This window comes from Sturnus vulgaris, chromosome 3 (genome assembly GCF_052056855.1).
Source record: "Sturnus vulgaris isolate bStuVul1 chromosome 3, bStuVul1.hap1, whole genome shotgun sequence".
Taxonomy (NCBI): domain Eukaryota; kingdom Metazoa; phylum Chordata; class Aves; order Passeriformes; family Sturnidae; genus Sturnus; species Sturnus vulgaris.
Window position 1 is genome coordinate 28631369 of NC_142245.1, and position 12644 is coordinate 28644012.

General features: G+C 40.4%; 1 long non-coding RNA gene across 1 annotated transcript; it reads left to right on the forward strand.

Annotated features, from left to right (window-relative positions):
- The first annotated feature begins 312 nt into the window (after positions 1 to 312).
- LOC148224252 (uncharacterized) lies at positions 313 to 11518 on the forward strand. Its single transcript, XR_015802816.1, has 3 exons — positions 313 to 449; positions 1847 to 1917; positions 9665 to 11518. It is a non-coding gene; the product is annotated as an uncharacterized LOC148224252 (long non-coding RNA).
- Positions 11519 to 12644: the final 1126 nt, after the last annotated feature.

Sequence of the window (12644 nt, forward strand, 5' to 3'; positions counted from 1 at the left end):
ACTGGAGCCAGTGTGGGATTCCCGGGCTCTTGGCTAACTCAGTGCACCCCAACTCTTACTTCAGTTACTGATATTTTTAACCTTACTTTTTTTTACTTATTCCTCATTCCTGGCATTCAATGGGACAGGGATTTAATTCTTTGGCATTGCAGGGATTTCCAAGCCAGATCTGAGGTTTGCCAAAGCATCCATACCATCCAAAGTATCAGGGCCGACACGTTAATGAGTCTGTGATAAAGTCCAGGATTGATCAGCAGGCAGCAGCAATTTAAACAAATTCCAGACTAAATTCTATCTTTCAACAAAGAAATAATTTTTTTCCCCACAGGATCTGCAACCAGTGAACCACTGAAGAGCTGTGCTGGTGCAGAGGGAGCCTGCAGTGAAATTCAATATGAAATAATCATAAACCATCTAATTGGTATTATTCAAGCTGAAAAGTAATGCAAGTAAGAAAGAACAAACAAACACACTGCATTTCTTTTTTAACTTTTTGGCTCTAAATGCACAAAGTTTTACATATAACACTTCTATAACAATATAGGCATATAAGGATTTTTCATGTTATTTTGAATTTTATAGGATTGTAAAACAATGCAATTGGAATAGGACATTGAAATAAGATAATTATCTCCTGCTGCTTCAGAAATAAGGAATAAAAAAGGGCTGTGTATATATTTCCTTTTCCAAAAAAGAAATAAATGTACTGTGATGATTCTTGTTTCTGGAGAAAGAATAATTGGGTTGTGATTTGCAGTTTTCTAAATACATTCCTCAAAGGAAGGGCTATTCAGAGGTGTGGATGGAATACAGCACATGCTAATTGGTCCCAGGGCTACCTTGAGTATCCAGACACTGGTGATAATTCCAGTCCCAGCTGAAAAGGAAGTCCTGGTTGTGCTTATCCTTGGCTAAGCTGAAAACGGTCCCATCCTTGTTCTTCTTTCCTTCTCATAGCTGGCTAAGGAGACTAAGCCCATGGTCACTGAGATTTGCTACCTTTGGATGTAGATCCCCATGGTCCTCACATTAACCAAGTTGTTTGTACTTCACAAAGAAGTTACATCAGACATGTGATGGAGTTGAAAGTAGAGGAAATAAAGATCTTTCTTCTCCAAATCCAGGCAGACAAGATTACAGGACTCACAAGTGCCAACCAGGTTACATGCTATTCCACCATTCTATTGAGGGATTCTTCATCCACTAAAAGCAGTAAATACTTTCCTGGCAGACAGAAATGTCAAGGTATAGCTTCAAGCTGTTGTGATACTTATATAACTAAGTCAGCAAGGATCTTCACACAGGGAACAGAGGTTAATGCCCTCTTGGCCTTTGCAGTCTGTGATGAGCGTCATTTACCTTTTTGTCTCTCATATGTTTGAATTTTATCACCTCCCCAGCACTCTTGCTGTGTCTTTCCCAATGCAGTGATAGACCTGGAAGATGAGTGATTGTTTCTTCTGACTAATACAGTATCAGAACAAAACCCAAACCAGTGTTCCCAGACACATTTTAGAAAGCTATTATCCCCACTTGGAAGGAGACAAAGTCGAAGATAGCTGTTAAGCAATATGCTCACCTTTATGCATTTTGCCAGGAGGAAGAACGCACCCATTACTCAAACTGATGAACACATGTTCTGCCTTCTGTATTCTGGTGTCAACTGACCTTGGCAATATGTAGTGACATTTTCTCACATGTGGTTTTGCTTTTTACTAATTTTTTTTTTGTTTGTTTTGGGTTTTTTTTGTTTGGATTTGGGTTTTTTTAAATCTCTCAACACCATAATTGTTTACTTGAAGTGTTAAGTCTTAATTACAGTAAATATTTTTCCATTTCTGTACAGATGGGAAAAGCACTAGAATAGAAGTGGATGGTTTAAGTTCATCTCTTGATAGAGATCAATATAGATTAGAGGTAAGTCTCTTTATCCATATTCATTTTCAAAACCCGAAATGATATGCAACAGATTTATAATTAAGCAGAAGTCACGATGTTTTTGTACAGCTTACTTAAATGGATTTGCCATGATGCATTAGAGGAGAAGCTATAAAACCCGACCAGATGTTGTATTTCCCCCCTGCCCTGTGCTGCAATTTGCATGAGAGTCCTACATTGTAAATAAAACTTGAGGTCAACATTTTCTAACCTGAGGATCTGTTCTAAAAACCATGCTGATTACCCAAATAAGATGTCTTCATTTACAGAGGGGATGAAGAACCCCAGCTAGAAGTAAAATCTGAATTAAACTCAGGGACCTATGCACCTGAACAGCATGGCAGCTTTGTGTTCCTAAGCTTGCTGAACAAAGCTTTTTGTGTAGCTCCTGCCTTGTAGCCCAGATGTTTACATTTGTGCCACAGATAAAACCAGCTGAGTCACAACACTGTGAGGCCTGTTTTACAAGTGAGCTGTAGCAGGGATTCTGCCCCATCAATGCCAGCCCTCCCAGGAGGAACACACAGCTCCCCTCACTGCCCAGGGGACAGTCAGCCAGGCAGAACTTGGCACCTCTGCACATCAGTAAATTGACTGCAAGATTTGCTTCCTGCATTGACAGATGTGAAGCAGGGATTGGAACTCACACTGACTTTGTAGAAATACTTGGTTTCAGCCTGAGACACAAAAATGACAGATTGCATAAAAATGAATACAAACCACTTGAGACTCAGAGATAAAAGAGTACCCCTGAGTTCAAGACTGGTACCAGCATGGTTGGTAAGAATTTCATCCTATTCACATAGTGAGGACACGAGAGAACTCTGGGCCCATGATTCTCATCTCTGTTGGCAGGGCTGAGCAGAGAGAGACCTTGCAGGTGAAATCTTGTCCTCACCACATGCTGTGCTGGTTTGACCACTGGCTTTGGTGGAGCCAGGCTTTCACAACTCTCCGTGCTTCACTCACAGTGAAGTCACCGGGGTTATTCATGTGGCAGAGATACCAGGTGCCCTCACATTATGCCAAAGGGTAGGCTTGAGCAAGGACCTATTAAAATCAACATTGCACAACAGTTTCCATGGGGAGCTCCTTTTCTCCAATTATTAGCCACAGTGATTAAGTGTGGTGGGTGACTCACAGACCTTACATTGCCCATCAACAAAAAAAGACTTTTGGCATTAGATAAATGCCTTTAAAATGTATTCTTTACCATGTGTAGCTCACAATATTTTGAGCATCAGTAGCTGAATCATCTCGATGCACTCAAAGTTTGTTGCTGCTTTGATTTTTTTAAACAAACAGCATGCATAATTGCACTTGGAAAGCACAAGATCATCCCAATCAAGCAATGAAAAATGAGCACTGATGCTGATGAGGAACTTTCAGTTCACACAGTGGTTTCTAGCAGCCTGGCTTTACAGTGTGCCACACATCCTGCAAGTCCTTGGTGCAGTTCGGACAATGAGCATGTAACCAAGTAAAACATCCTGCAGTGCTCATGCCAAATTATCAGTTCCTAGAGTGAAAGGAGACACTTATTTCTCAGTTCAGGGGTCTTTCCAATTTCCAAAGAGCTCTTTAAAAAACTCTCATCATTTTTGAGCCCTCCATACAATTATATATATATATTACTGTTTTCATTGATGTAAGCACTTTTAAGGAAAGCAATGTACAAGGAAGAAACTTCTTAAGAGTACTGGTTTCAAAGTAAGTGAGTATTTTGAAGAAACACCAGAATTGAAAAAAAAAAAAATTGCTTAAGAACATCATTAGCACTTCTAGGTAATCTAGGCAATCCAATCCAAGTTGATTATAAATTAACAGTCTTTTTAACTGATGCAGATAATTGTGTCAATGTCACAGCAAATACATTATCAGACATTACATATGGATGCTGTAATATAAACAAGAAGTTGAGAACTTCATTATCTTCCAGTACATCACTACCAACTAATTCCTTAATTTTTCATCAATGTTTGGACCACAGTCAGATTGCACAGAATAATTTGCTACTTATAAACAGTAGATGCAACTCTTTTCTTAGATACAGTTAGTAACAAAAAGGAGGATTTCCATTTGCTCAGGGCGTTGGAAAAGAAAATATCTTCCCTGAACTGTCATGATAGGCCATACTTCCCTCCTAACAGGCAAAGAAGGGAGGAAAAAGGACTAACAGAAGAGTGCTAAATAAGCTCCTTCTTTTTCATATAGAGTGAAAGGAGAACATGGCTGCTGACAGTGCTGCAGGCCAACAGCCCTTTGCCTCAGTTTCCCCTGCTTGGTGCTGTGAGTACCTGGTAGGGATATAACCCCTTTTTATAGTACTTTCTTGCTCTCCCTTCTCCAGGGATGTCATATTCACATTTTGTGAGTTAGCACAATCCCAGACTAAGGCAGCACATCATGGTACATTCTTTTCCAGTCCTCAGAGCAAAACGCTGCCTGTCATCTCTTTTTTTACCATAGTCCTCCTGCCTTTGTTCGCTGGGCAGCTCCAGCTGCTGCAGGGCTCAGCCAGGGTTTTCTGCTAGGTTTTCCCGAGAGCTTTTCAACCAGTGGGCTTTAGATGTGCAAATGAGAGCTACACTTTCCACAGCAGAGCTACAAACAGATATTTCATTCCTGAGATACTCTGATCCCCGCTCTTCATTCACAGAAATAACTGCAAGGTTTAAAATAAATGTAGACTCATCCTATTGAGCTAAAGTGCTTTGGTATATATAACAAGATTCTGGCCTCACTTTTTTATCTTTTTTTTTTTTTTTTTTTTTTTGTCAGTGACACATTAAAGGCTTATTTCTGATTAGATTAGACTTGATAGACACTGGTATAAAAGTCTCATGTTATTTTAGCATCTCTTGTCATTTCAGGGTTAGAGGAGAACTAACAAGGAACATTATTTAGGGAAGTTTCTCTTAATATGAAACTGAAATCCTATCCATATCACTTGTTTGTAGACATTGACAGCAAATCATGCCATAACTCAAGCTTTCCTCTACATATTCTTATCTCATTTTAAGCCCAAACTTGAAATTGCTGCAATCGAAGCAATCAAAAGCAATCCAGAAAAGGCATTCCTAGTTATATTTGGAAGTTGATCTCTGCCATTAAGAAAATACATAGCAACTCTGTGAAGAGGAAAAGCACACTAAAATAGCCTTAGCATATTATGCAATACATTTTCTTTGTATTTATATGTTTCTTTCTAATGGCTATGCTATTTTTTACTGGGAAATGAGCTGAAGCTTACAGTTTTGAACAGATAATTCAATCCTCAACCCCACTCCAAAGCAAACCCAAATAATAAACTTATAGCCACAGAAGATATAGGTAATGCTAACCAGTTATTACAGTAATTTCTGCTTTTCCAGAAGTTTCAGGATATTAGTCCCATCCTGAATGAAAATATACATTTTGTTGAGTATGAGCAGATTTTTGAATACTCATCTGAAAAAAACCCAACGACTTCCACCAGCCAATTCTGAATTACAGTCTTCCATAAAAGGATTTTATATTTGTCTCTAGGGAAAAACCCCATAACTTGGTCTTTAACAGTTGAGGTTCATCCTGACCCTGTTCATAACCATTAGGTAGGGCAATGCATATTTATTCATTTTTCCCTGCTCCCCTCCCTTATTTTTTGATTGTCAGGTTTAGTCAGGCATAAAAATGAAGCTTTTGTGCAGTCACAGTGTCTCGTGATTTTTCATGTAGCACTTAATTTTGTTTGTCTACAGAAAATGATTGTGAAGTTAGGGTTTGTTCAGATAACAGGACATTTCACTCAGCCATCACATTTTGACATTTGATAAGTAATTAACAAAAGGAAAGAACAGCTGTTAAGAAAATGCTTAGTGACAGCAAGTAGATGATTTAAGGCCAATTCATGAACCACATAAGTCCCATTTAAATATAAAATGTCATGAGATGCACAGTAAAAAAACTGCATGATGCCTTTCCTTTGCAGTCTAACAAAGAATTAGCCTTCATCATCCTGAATAAATGAATGTGCCATCAAATACTCCTCTCATCTAGATTGGAAAGCTTAGAATCCTGTCTTCTAAAGATTAACCTTATGACAAATAGTAAACACAAAATACAGTAATTAATTATAGAAGAAGGAATCTTATTTTTTTCTTAAACTTCAACAGCATTTTCCCTAGATTTTGTGTCATAATTGTTCTCATGCTGGTCAGCTAGAGTAAAAGACCAGATAAATCAAAGTTGGCATGTTTGAACTAAATGTGGGCAGGATGCCAAGTATAATCCTATGGACAAGACAGAGAAGAAGAAAAAAGAATGAACAACATGGGAAAAGCATGACAGAGGTTGCAGATGACTGAAGAAAGCAGGTTTATGAATGAAAAGAATTCTGAAAAGTCAGCTGTCCAAACCAGACCACAGTTTTGGCAGGTCTCACATTCACCATTACTGTTACTTGCACAGCAGATAAACCACACTGATACTGATTCAGTGACCATTTAATGACTACCCATAAAAGCAGATTATTAGTTGTCATCATACAGACGGGAAATAGAGAATTTTGCTTCTCTAAAGATACCTTCTTGAGGCTCTCCTTACCTGGACCTTAGCCATGACCCTTAGAATGATATTAATAGATTTCTCTTGGCTCTTGAAGCATTTTGACCTTAGATGGCTGTGGAAGCAGGTAGAGTATGTGCCAACCTACAAGCTAGTGAGCATCTGTTGCACCCTGCCATCACAAATACTGCTGTTCTCATGCTACAACTGCTTTATTGATGGGATTCTAGGACAAGGGTTTGATTGCTGCCAGTTAGTAATAGCTATTACGTGTGCTTCAGAAGAGAAGTAAAAGGAAGGTACAAGCACCCTAATACCACACTCAATAGCCACCAATGGAAACAGCAGCAGCCTCCCAGAGAAGTGGCAAAGCTTGCCATAGTTTTCTTATGCTTGCAGAGACATTTCTATATACATTTGGCATATTAAAATATACCGGTCCCCTGAGGGAGGTAGAAACAAATCCTTTTAGCAAGATGTTTTTATGTGGGAATGGTTTGTAAATTATACGTTTTCTTCTTCATCAAAGAAAAGGCCAAATGGTCAGACAAGGTCAAGGGGGAGATTACTTTTGGCTTTTGGAACAAGGAAGAGTAAGGTTTCCTGCTAAACTCAAGTTTCTGCTGTGCTGGGGAAAGCAAGCAGCAGAGCTACTGAGGGAAGACAGCCATGGACATAATCCACAGGCCACGATGCCACTCAAGTGGTGAAACACACACTGCAGCGAGCACACACCACAGAAACAAGCTCCAGAGGCTTGCAGAAAGGGACTGGAGTGCTTGAGGGAGAAGCTTTACAAGAATGACAGTCATAGCTGAGCACCGAGCTCCAGGCTGTCCCTGCTGGATGGTGGCAGCCTGAGCTGCTGGGCTGGCCTCAGACTGCATGTCAGCTCCAGAGACCTGGCTAAGCTGCCAGGGATCAGCAGGAGGGAAGGGCAAAAGCATAATCAGACTGCTCTTTGGAGGCCCATGATCCTTCTCACTGAGCTAAACCAAAGAGTGCTGAGACTTTCTTGAGTAAGAGCCAACGAAAGATTGGGCCCTTAATTTGTTAGTCTAGCAAATTTGACATGGGGATGATTAAGTAAAGGTGATAGGTGATTAGTGGGAAAGGTCCTTCCTGACACAGCACCCCAGAAAGAAATCCCAGGAGCCCTTAATCCTGAGAGTCACAGACTCTTGGGATCATGACTGTTAAAAGACTGTTTTGGAGGGGGGAGGCAGTGATTAAAAGAATATTGGAAATGTTGAAATGACAAAGAAAAATTCTTACATGTGGAGCAGCTGACATTAAAAAATAGACCTGAGATTGCTAATAGCACAGAGCTTTCTCCTGGCAGTTAATACCAGGATAAAGAAAACATCTGGAAAGTAGGACTTTGTGTATATTCTGCTATGTTTACAATTCAGAATTAATATAGAACACAGTGCCATTGCTTTTACAAAATCCTTTTACCGACCATAACTGTATTTTAAGCCATTCCCCGGATGCTGATATGCATTTATGAAATTGAAAAGCTAGCCCCCACACAGAGGCACTGCACTAGTGCATCAGTTTGTGTCATTATGGTGATGATGATGAAATTTAGAAAGGAAGTAGTTGCTTATGAGATTACTTAGGGTATACGATCAAAAACCTCAACACAGATGTCATTTATAACTAGTGGTTAGCTTGAGGTCACACGAGAACATTTCTGGCACAGAACAGCTACACAGCAAAATAAACAAAAGTGTAAATGTGTTCTCCAAATCAGCAGCCAAGCAGCTCTAGTTTGTCCATAAAGCACTCCAGATTCTGACTGAAATTCCAAGGCTACAAGTGCAACATTAGAAGGGTTCGAGATGGTTTCCCTGCAAATTATTGTAAAACAGCAGTATCTGTAACTCATTCAGGAAGTTGCTGTTTACTCAGAATGGCTCTCCTATCAAAATAGGTTACCTGGCATGGAGCAGTTAATGAGATCCTAAAGGATTTTCAAATAAAAGGTTAGTTGTTACTTAAATGAGAGCATCTGTCCCATGATAATTGGTATTAATACAATCCTTTGCTATTCTTTCAAACAAACATTGAGGAACTGTAGTGATGCTTTTTTTTCTCTTAAAAGTACTATTTTACCTAGAATTATAAATATGACAAGGCATAGATAACTCAGGATTAAAAAAAACCCTTTTCTTATTTTTATCAGATATCTAGAAATTAGCAGCACATTAAGATTGTTGATCAGCAAATAGATTTAGCCCAAAAAGGTAAAAGGGCTCTCTGTCTGCTGTAAGAAATACAGCCAAGACCACAGCTGAGCTAGCTATGGCAGGCACAAGGCAGAATGTATACACAAACAGTATCACTGCTGATTCTGGTTTTAAAAAGTAAATTAGCAGCTGTAATAAATTGTGCATGCTTCTGTAGTAATAATTGTGTATATATGTTTTCCCAGAGTCATTCCCAAGTACATGGCACCTCTCAGGATGCATGTATTAATAAATATTCTGCTTATAAATTTAAAGAGGGGCATCATTAGCCATAGCTCCAGTTCACCCTGTCTTGTAACTGTAAACTTCTAGTCAAAGATGACAGATCCTCAGACCTCATTAAAAAACCTTGGAAGGAGCATGTTGTCCTTGAGACATACCTAGCAATGCCAAGCTTGAAGAGGTCCCAAAAATGCAAAAAGGCTTGTTGAGGGAAGCAACACCCACATTTTCATATTTCAGCTGACATCCAGCTGAGTGCTCTCAGCAGTGTTGTTTTCACTTTTTTGTTGTGCTGGGGGAAGAGCAATCTGCCAGGGCTCAGCCTACTCACTGCCTTCTCTCTGCCAAGTCTGTTCCACAGGGAATATGTGGGCAGGGGAGCAGGGCTGCAGTCCAGCCAATCCTTTACGTGCCCCTGTCCTCAACAAGCGGCTGCACAGAGGGCACTGTGCCACAGGCACACCATAATAGGTATCAGGGATTGGTTCTCATCAGACCTTATCGATTTTTGAAGCAGGGTTAAGCCTTTTCAGTTTCAGAGCAAAGACTGCCACTGTGAGCTGCCTGATTGTAAAGTTAATTAGGAGAAAATGTCCAGTAAGTTTTGATATTTCCCTTGCTCCATGAATTATCGCCTTCCTTTATTTCAAGCAGCCAGCCGGAATCAGTTGCTGTTAAACTGATGGTTTTCCTTTTATGGTTTACAGATTTTGCAGCTAATTGTGAAGAAAACCATTTTTGGAATGCCTGGGCAGTACAAGCGTGAATCACAGCAGCAAGCCATTGCTTCTGTCTCCCAACATGTATCATGGAACTATTTTCTTCCATCCCTTTTGTAGTACAGTACATTCTACATTATGAATCATTTTCATGCAAAAATAGAAACAAGTGATGACTATGTTCACTTCACAACAGAGAAGAAAGAACTGGCATCCCACAATTAAATTGCCAGGTTTAGTGGCATTGTAACCAATTGCTGCACACACGGCCTTGAGTGTCAGCTGTAGAGAGGTTAATTGACCCCTAACACGTTTCCTAACAAAATATGATTTTTTAAAAAGTCTAATTCTGGTCCTTGGGGAAGATCCAAATTAACACATTAATATTTAGTGCCATTTTGGATGTTGTAACACTGATAACGCCATACCCAAAAACAAAATGAAATGCTGCCGCTCACAACATTGAGCTAGGTGCCTATCATCCCTATTTAGGGAATGAGGGGAACGAAGCACCTGGGAATTGGATGTACAGTCTACAACGTTCTGGGGTGTGGGAGGTGAGATGCTTCCTCCAGGCACTTTGTTCATCCCTTCCATCAATCCTACCCATGTCACACACTGCTGCTGCTGAGCTGTGTCTCCCAGACATGACATGAGCCACTTGGAGCCAGGAGCATAGTTCTCAGGAGTAAAGTGCCAAACATGACCTAGCAATCCTGCTGGGAGGCTGGGAGTATTAACTCATGCTTAGTGCCCTTCTAACATGGCTGCTTGGGTTCTCTCCAGTCTGGAGCATGCACCTGCTTGGGATGTGGGCAGAGAAAGCCTAAGCCTTCCTGCAGAAGATCATGTAGGGATTCCCTGAAGTGCCTAGTTTGGACTGCCACAGGCATCCATTTTGTGAATCGTAGTAATGACTGGAGACACTGCCATTTTCCAGCCGCTCAGCATGGCCCATGGTCTAGTTCTGCTGGAAGAAGAGACTGCAGTCACACTTGCATTTTCAATCTAGCAAATTCAGTCAGGTAAACTGAGGACACCAGCTTTTAAATCCCAGTCTCTCTCTTTCTGAAGTGATTGCCCCTTCTCTAATACCCCAGTGGTGGGGTAACTTGAGCATTCTTCAGTGAGAATACATCAAGCTGCAGGTTTGGGGGCCCTTTTATTTTTGCTTTTTTTCTTTATTGGGAAGAGTGTGTTAGAGGGCTATTCAGTGGGGTGCCAAACCCACAGATGGGAATCATAGTTACACTGATTGGTATTGCCTGTGCAGTGATAGCTGACAATTTAATAAACAACATACCAAATACATTGAATGAAGTAGTAAAATGGAGCTGCAGTGGCCTTGAGCTTGATCTCTTGCAGTAAATCAGGAATTGTATTACAGAGGCCAGAGAAGTCATGCTACCACTGAAACGATTAGAGTTGGCCTCAATACCAGGGCTGAAGGCATTTTAAATTTTATGGAATTGTAATTTAAGCAAGAAGGAAATGTTACAGACTTTTTTTTTCTGCCACATGGTCATGATATGCATCCATTGCACTCACTCCTGTTTTCAGCAGCAGAAATATTCATCCTTTGGCTCATCTACAATCTGAATTCATCTTAGCCACACCACCAAAACACACCTCCTTGTAAATCTGGCAGATACTCTTAGTTCTTTTAAACCCTTAGAAGGGAAGAAATAAAACACTGTTTATCTTGTCTGTTTTTCAGAGGGTGGTTAACATATATTGCTTTTCACTATGCACACAGAAAGGACCTTGAGATTGAATAGTCACAGAAAGAAAGCTAAAGTGCTTTAGTAGCCATCTGAAGATCTTTTGGCTGTAAATCCCATAAACACGAGCTGATGAGTTGCCTTTTTTTTTTGGCAGCTATCTCATTGCAATTAAAAAGACAATTCCTGCAATACAGTTCTTTGCAAGCTGGGCTTAAAAGACCAACGCCCTGGTGTGTTGCAAAGCACAAAAGCCACAGATCTAAGTCATTGGGGGTAACAGGACCTCCCACATCAGCTGAGATGAAGTTGCTGTTGATTGTCAGGGTATTAATAGCCTGATGAGTTTATCACACCTTTTTTCAACAATTTAAGGAGTTACTAACACCATATTTGTGGTGGCCATGATCACAGTGAAGTCCAGAGAATGTACTCAGTGCCTCAACAGCTTCAGTGTGAGGTCTGTCGGTTTAGGTAAAATTTCACTTCACCTGCAGTTTAAAGCAAGAAGCAGATGGCAATAAAGCAGCTGGGGTGGTGCACACCTCCTGTTCTGCTGGTTTTGCTGTGGAAAGGGGCAACTTCCAAGACCGCCAGTAACTGGGGCAGGTAATTTCATAGGCCACCACAGAGACATTCACTGGATCTCATTCAGCAGTGCCTCTAGTCTCTGGCAAGTTCGAGTTAATTTAAATAAGGCAGCCCCTCACAGCTCTCTGGGTTGCCAGCTCAGCTAGTGCTAAGCTGATTTGAATTACTTCTCATGTGCTCAGGTCACACATAGAGCTCCTATGCCTCAGCAAACCCACAGCAATTTATGTACATGTTTTGCATTTCAGATGTCCATGCATATTTTATTAGTGGAAATATTCATTTGCATAGTACTTACTGAAGTAAATTTTTGAGGTCCTCAGGACTGGAGAACAAAACAAACCACCTGGGCTGAAAAAGAAGCAATCATGGTGAGTTAAGGCACTGTTGACACAGTTTCTGTTTTATCAATAATTTCTACCAGTTTTTACTTCAACATAACTGGCTGTCATTAAGAATACACTCAGGCAGTGTAACCAAATTTACTGTAAAATGAAGGACCCGTGTACATGACAGGGCACAAACAAGCCAGAGTGTTTCTTTCAAAATGGTTGGATTCTAGATAGCTCTGGTCTGAAAAGATCTGTATCCACAGTGATATCTACCAGGGCTGTGTGTCTGCAGAAGCCTTATTTTCCAGATGCTAAGGGAGGACA